We start from the raw sequence: 6,000 nt of genomic DNA, 5'->3' as shown, positions 1-6,000 counted from the left end.
TAGATAGCATGAGGTCAGGAGTTCGAGACCAGCCTGGCCAACAATGGTGAAACCTCGTCTCTACTAAAAACAAAACGAAACAAAACAAAAACAAAAATTAGCTGGGTATGGTGACATGTGCCTGTAATCCCAGCTACTTGGGAGGCTGAGGCACAAGAGTCACTTAAAACTGGGAGGCAGAGGTTGCGGTGAGTGGAGATTGCACCACTGCACTCCAGCCAGGGCAATAGAGTGAGGCTCTGTCTCAAAAAAAAAGAAAAGAAAAGAAAGCCTACATAAGTGATCTCCTGCTTTGAACCTTCAGATCTTGGGTGTGGACAGAAGTGGGGAAGGTGAGGATGAGGAAGGACAGAGCTTGTCAACAAGCTATTGGTCATGTCCTTCTGCTTGTAATGTCTGAACTTTCTAGCTTTTCATTTCTAAATTCCCTGCCTGTGACTCACAGATGTTTCAAGGGGCCTTTAGAATGCCTGTGGACTTTAATAGGTGAGAGGCATGGGCAGGGAGAAGATGTGTAGTACACGATAAATCATGTGAGGGTTAGAATTTGGCCATGGTGACTGCAGTTGCTAAGATTCTAAATGTTTCCTTAGTGCTTTTTGGTAAATCTCTCTTTACATCCAAGATCGAAAAGTTGCATCTAGAACTATATATATATAGGTGGGAGTTATCTAATATGGAGGAAAAAATAGTGAACAAAGGCTTATTTGGGAATCCTAAACTCAATTGGGATTGTGGAAAGAAAAGCATGATGAATATGAGTTTTCTTTATCCACATCTAAAGCAAGCATCATTTTCTCAATTTTGAGTAGGTACTGCCTGCTTTTATGCGTTTTAGAGGGTTCAGTATGGTGGCCGAGTAAGCACTGGGACACTGTCAAGTAGTTTCAGTCAGAAGTTCATTTTGGGGAAGCATAAAAAGGACTCGTAATATGTATGAAAAAATCAGTAAAATAAATATGAATAATTATGAATAAAAATTTCACCACTAGCAATGTTATTTACACTGCAATCATGGAAATAAAAACAACAATAAAAAATACTGACCATTAAGAATCACTAAATTATCTTACCAGCCATCATGACTCTGTACAGAGCATACAATTAAATTTTTCACTGGAACTTGAGTATTGATCATCTGGGAATATAAACATGAGAGAAGGGTAATAAAAGGAAACTAGTGGCTGCAGTGGCTCCCGCCTGTAATCCCAGCACTTTGGGAAGCAGAGCTGGGAGGATCACTTGATCCCAGCCTGGGCAACATAGAGAGACCCTGTGTCTCTTTAAAAAAAAAAAAAAAGGAAATTAGTTTCATTGTATTTTAAAATTTGTTCTAAAGCTACATTAATTGAAACAGTTGGAGGCCAGACGCAGTGGCTCACGCCTGTAATCCCAGCACTTTGGGAGGCCGAGGGGGGCGGATCACGAGGTCAGGAGATCAAGACCATCCTGGCTAACATGGTGAAACCCAGTCTCTACTAAAAACACAAAAAATTAGCTGGGCGTGGTGGCGGGCACGTGTAGTCCCAGCTACTCGGGAGGCTGAGGCAGGAGAATGGCGTGAACCCGGGAGGTGGAGCTTGCAGTGAGCCAAGATTGTGCCACTGCACTCCAGCCTGGGCAACAGAGCGAGACTCCGTCAAAAAAAAGAAAAAAAAAAAAGAAACAGTTGGTACAGTGCAGAAATAGACAGATCAATGGAAAAAGCTCAAAAGTGGACCCACATGCAAACAAAATTAGTTTACAATAAAAGGAGCATTCCAAATCAGTGGGAAAAAATTCAATAAATGTTGTTGGTATAAGTGATTAGTCTTTTAGAAAAAATGAAAATGCATCCATATTTTTTCTCTGCACATCAAAAATAAATCCCAGAACTAAGACTTAAATATAAAAATGGAATAACCAAAGTACTAGAATAAAATAATGAATTTTTGAATAATCTTGCATGGAGAAGGCTTTTTCTAAGTATGAAAACTTGGCAATATTTGTCTATAAAATCCAGAAGTTGTCATAAAGAAAAGATTAATAAATATGACTACTTAAAAATGAAAACTTCTGAATAAAAAAATACAATCAACAAAGTCAAAGACAAGTGACAATCTGGGAAAAAAGTGGGCAACACATATTATCTGTATGTTTTCATTCCTTTAGTATAGATGAAGTCTTTAGAAATCTGTAAGGTAGGCTGGGTGCAGTGGGTCACGCCTGTGGTAATTCCAGCACTTAGGGAAGCCAAGGTGGGCGAATCAACTTGAGGTCTGGAGTTCAAGACCAGCCTGGCCAACATGGTGAAACCTGGTCTCTATTAAAAATACAAAAAGTAGTCAGGCGTGGTGGTGGCGCACACCTGTAATCTCAGCTACCCTGATGGCCAAGGCATGAGAATCACTTGAGCCTGGGAAGCAGAGGTTGCAGTGAGCCAAGATCATGCCACTGCACTCCTGCCTGGGCCACAGAGCTAGAATCTGCCTGAAAAAAAAAAAGAAAGAAATCTGTAAGGTAAAGCCAACCACCCATAAAAGAATGAGCAAAGGAGGCCGGACGCGGTGGCTCATGCCTGTAATCCCAGCACTTTGGGAAGCTGAGGCGGGATCACCCGAGTCAAGAGTTCAAGACCAGTCTGGCCAACATGGAGAAACCCCGTTAGAGACTAAAAACACAAAATTAGCAGGGCGTGGTGGCACATGCCTGTAATCCCAGCTTCTCGGGAGGCTGACACAGGAGAATCACCTGAATCCGGGAGGCAGCGGTCACGGTGAGGTGAGATAGCGCCATTACACTCCAGCCTGGGCAACAAGAGCTGGAAACTCTGTTTTTAAAAAAAAAAAAAAAAACAGAGGGCCGGGTGCGGTGGCTCATGCCTGTAATCCTAGCACTTTGGGAGGCCGAGGCGGGCAGATCACGAGGTCAGGAGATTGAGACCATCCTGGCTAACACAGTGAAATCCCACCTCTACTAAAAAATACAAAAAATTAGCTGGGCGTAGTGGCAGGCACCTGTAGTCCCAGCTACTTGGGAGACTGAGGCAGGAGAATGGCGTGAACCCGGGAGGCGGAGCTTGCAGTGAGCCAAGATTGCGCCACTGCACTCCAGCCTGGGCGACAGAGCGAGACTCCGTCCCAAAAAAAAAAAGAATGAGCAGAGGACATGAACTGGTACTTCTCAGAAAAAGAAATATGAATGCACCCGACGCACACATAAAAAGAATACTCAACTTCACTGCTAATTCAAATAATGCAAATTAAAATAGCAATAAGATGCAATTTTTAACCAATCAAATTGGCAAAGCTTTAAAAGTTTAATAACAAAACATGTTGGCTGGCAAGCGGGAAACACATTACCGATGGAAGTATATATATTTATAATGCTTTTGGAGGAAAATTTGGCAATATTTCTTTTAAAAAATTTTCCTTTTAATTCTCAGCAAGGCAAGTTACTTCTATATAGAAGGGTGCACCCTTACAGATGGAACAATGAGGAGCGCACATTTGGACAAGGGAGGGGGAAGGGGTTCTTATCCTAGAAGCACTTGGCCCCTGCTGCTGTGTTGTTCCCCTATTGGCTAGGGTTAGACTGCACAGGCTAAACTAATTCTGATTGGCTAATTTAAAGAGAATGACAGGGTGAGTGTTTTGGTGGGAGTCAGGGCAGAGCAGGTAGCAGGTGATCAGAATAGTTAGGGTGGAGCAGGTGATCAGAATGAGTTAGGATGGAGTAGGTGATCAGAATGAGTTAGGGTGGAGCAGGTGATCAGAATGAGTTAGGGTGGAGTAGGTGATCAGAATGAGTTAGGATGGAGTAGGTGATCAGAATGAGTTAGGATGGAGTAGGTGATCAGAATGAGTTAGGGTGGAGCAGGTGATCAGAATGAGTTAGGGTGGAGCAGGTGATCAGAATGAGTTACGATGGAGTAGGTGATCCGAATGAGTTAGGATGGAGTAGGTGATCCGAATGAGTTAGGATGGAGTAGGTGATCAGAATGAGTTAGGGTGGAGCAGGTGATCAGAATGAGTTAGGGTGGAGCAAGTGATCAGAATGAGTTAGGACGGAGTAGGTAATCGAAAAAGGTTGCTTTATGAGGAAGTTTAGTTTAAAAGTAGAAGGCAAAGAATTGAACATACTGCCTTTTTGTCTCTGTCTCTTCCTCTCTCTCTCTGCCTCTCTTTCTCTCTCTTTGACTCCCTCTTTTTCTGTCTTTTCCTTTCCCTCACTGCCTCTCTGTCTCTCCTCTCTCTCCTCTAGGGTAGGGACTTGCAGGAGTGGAGCTACTCTCTCTTCCCCCAAGAAGGAAGGAAAGGGGGGGTTTGTGTCAGGTTCAATCCTTGAAATTAGTGGAAGGCCCAACCCCTCAACACTAGGGATGTCTCGCCTTGAAAGTTGGCAATATTTCTAAAAAATTCAAGTGCAACATATACACCACGAAATATTATGCAGCCATAAAAAAGGATGAGTTCATGTCCTTTGTAGGGACATAGATGAAGCTGGAAACCATCATTCTGAACAAACTATTGCAAGGACAGAAAACCAAACACTGCATCTTCTCACTCATAGGTGGGAATTGAACAATGAGAACACTTGGACACAGGATGGGGAACATCACACACTGGGGCCTGTCATGGGGTAGGGGGAGCAGGGAGGGATAGCATTAGGAGATATACCTAATGTAAATGACGAGTTAATGGGTGCAGCACACCAACATGGCACATGTATACATATGTAACAAACCTGCACATTGTGCACATGTACCCTAGAACTTAAAGTATAATAAAAAAAAATTCAAGTGCAAATACTTTTAATCTAGAGGTTCCTCTTCTAGGAATCTGTTCTACAGATAAATTCACACAAGAACCGAAATATGTATAACAAAGGTTGTATATTTCTGCATTAACTAGTAAAAATAAAAAGTAAAACAAAGTAAATTATGAAAGGAAGGAAAGAAAAGCAACAATAAAGGATGAAAATAGTGCTCTATAATGTGATATGGAATAATATCCAACATATAGTTAATTGAAAAAATGTAGAACAGTGTGCATGATATAATACCATTTGTATAAAAATGAAAGGGAGATACCTATACTCTTTGTAGTGCACAGAAACTTTTTAGAAGGATATACAGTGGTTAACTCTGAAGCGTGCATCAGAGAGATGGGGAAAATGTTTTTATTTTTTACCTTATGGCCTTTTTTTTATTGTTTGGATGTTTTACCGTGGCCATGTATTACTTTTGAAATAAGCTACATTTTTAAAGCTACATTTTTAACTTTTGCAAATGAAAAAGATAATTCCACCTGGTTCAGGAAAAGTGTCTGTAGAGAACATGGAAGGTGTTTTTTTTCATTTTGCCACCTTTCTTTTTTTGAGAGGGTCTTACTCTGTCACCCAGGCTGGAGTGCAGTGGTGCTATCATAGCTCACTGCAGCCTTGAACCCCTGGGCTCAAGTGATTCTCCCACCTCGGCCTCCTGAGTAGCTAGGACTACAGGCATACTCCACCACAGATGGCTAATTTTTAAGTTATTTTTTAAGAGACAGGGTTGCTATGTTACCCAGACTGGTCTCGAAATCCTAGGCTCAAGCAACCCTCCTGTGTTGGCCTCCCAAAGTGTAGGGATTACAGGCTTGAACTACTGTGGCCAGCCCGCCTTTCTTTACTTTTCTTTTTTTTTTTTTTATTGAGACAGTCTCACTCTGTCGCCCAGGCTCGAGTGCAGTGGCACAATCTCGGCTCACTGCAATCTCCGCTTCCCAGGTTCAAGCCATTCTCCTAGCTCAGCCTCCCAAGTAGCTGGGATTACAGGCATGCACCACCACACCTGGCTAATTATTTTTAATTTTTTTTAATTTTTAGTAGAGATGGGGTTTCACCATGTTGGCCAGGCTGGTCTCAAACTCCTGACCTCAAGTGATCCGCACCCCCTCAGCCTTCCAAAGTGGTGGGATTACAGGCACGAGCCACCATGCCCAACAGCCTACGTTTCTCAAATAATATTTATTCAACTCT

This window comes from Nomascus leucogenys, chromosome 23 (assembly GCF_006542625.1).
Source record: "Nomascus leucogenys isolate Asia chromosome 23, Asia_NLE_v1, whole genome shotgun sequence".
NCBI lineage: Eukaryota > Metazoa > Chordata > Mammalia > Primates > Hylobatidae > Nomascus > Nomascus leucogenys.
Note: the sequence above shows the minus strand (reverse complement) of the source record.